Source organism: Epinephelus moara, chromosome 20 (genome assembly GCF_006386435.1).
Source record: "Epinephelus moara isolate mb chromosome 20, YSFRI_EMoa_1.0, whole genome shotgun sequence".
NCBI classification, from domain to species: Eukaryota; Metazoa; Chordata; class Actinopteri; order Perciformes; family Serranidae; genus Epinephelus; species Epinephelus moara.
The window spans coordinates 7346765-7348494 of NC_065525.1; the positions used below are offsets into that span (position 1 = coordinate 7346765).

The 1730-nt window shown below is 37.6% G+C and overlaps 1 protein-coding gene across 1 annotated transcript in view; it reads left to right on the forward strand.

Annotated features, from left to right (window-relative positions):
* n4bp1 (nedd4 binding protein 1) overlaps window positions 1-1730 on the forward strand; it is a 28934-nt gene that overhangs the window by 20046 nt on the left and 7158 nt on the right. The window lies entirely within an intron of this gene.

Genomic DNA, 1730 nt, shown 5'->3' on the forward strand with positions numbered 1-1730 from the left:
ACTTGAAAGGATGCCCGTTCAATTACGTTTTAACAGGTCTGACATTACGGCTGTATCTAGGCTAACGGCTAACATGCTAACTATTATTTCTATGTCACTAGTGACTTGAAACAAATTTAGGATGATAGGAGACGGGTTGAAATAAACCGAAATTTCCCTTTAAGTTGTATTCCATCCTGTTTTCTTCTTGTGAAGAAAACGGGGTATTGTGACAGCCATGTTTTCTGCTGCTAAATGGTTGCAAAATTCTTTTCATGTTCTGCAATTGTAATTTCAGATTTGACACACAGTCGAACTAAACCCCTGAAAATAATCCTGATTCTGAATTATGATTATGAATTATAAAAGATTATCACTGTCAGAAAGACAGATGTGTGCTCTGTTTATCCTGAGGTGATGATTAGTGAAAAGATTTGAAGGTGTAGTAATGAGATATATGTGGTAAGATACATGTACTCCTAAGAATATTTGACAATAAGTCATTGCAGAGGATGTCACTGGTGTTTTGGGTTTGCGGCTTGCAGCAGCAGCCAGCTTCCTGCTCGCTGAGGCTGGCTGCTCTCAGGGAGTTTCTGATCTCTGCTGATGTTTGTTGTTTGTGTTGTTTTGTGGCTTTCTGCCCTGGGTACACATTAGCTGTATTACAGCTGTCTGACGTGCACATACGGGCCACGTACGTCACCACCAACAATCTGGGTCAGCTGATGGTGTGACGTGTGTGTACCAACAATCTGGGTCAGCTGATGGTGTGACGTGTGTGTGTGTGTGTGTGTGTGTGTGTGTGTGTGACATTTTGTATAAGTACTACTAAAATAACTCCCAGGTTTGTCATTGGAACGTCTGTTGCTAGGGAGACCACTGAGGCCAGTTTAACATTCATTGCTGTCCTGCTAATATTTTAAATATTCTGAACTTCTATAACATGTTTGCATCAGTAAGACATGCAGCACTGCCTTATTTCCCTAATTCTGTAGTTTATTTCTAAATCTCTTGTTTTACTTCCTTATTCTGACTCTAATCCCCAGAGGTGCTGCTAATGCAGGCTAAACAAAATGTTAGAACCTGTTAGGCCTGCAACGAACAGGTATTTTCATTGTTGATTAATCTGTTGATTATTTTCACAATAAGTTGTTTATTCTATCATGTGTTTGAAAGTGGTAGAAAGTGTCGATTAGGATGACGTTTTGTCGACAACTGAAAGATATTCAGTTTATTGTTATTCTTCTAATTTAACAAGCTGGAATCAGAGGAAAAAAACTTCTCAAACCACAACTTGGTTATCAAATTAGTCTGCAATTAATTTGATAGTTTACAACTAATGGATTCATCGTTGCAGCTCTAAATCGTAGTGACTTGTCATTTCTCTTGTGGTGATTCAGTATGTGAGGATTCACTGATCCAACTTTTTATTTCCCAATACATCTGCCGATACCAGTGCTCTCTGATACCATCAATTAAAATCTGTATACCTCACTGCATTGAATTTATTGGATTTTTTTTATGTAAAGTAAAATAAGACCAGAGATTGGCACTACAACCACACGGTGCATTTGTACAAGTGACAAGTCCTTTTTTAGTCAGGTACGTGCTTGTTTCCTGGGCCTAAAAGCCTATCAGTTTTGTTGGTGCTCTTTCGCTGTTTTTTAAGTTGTTGTAAATTACTTGTATGGGCTCCCTCATTAAAAAAACAAACAAAACATATATATATATATATATATATATATATATAT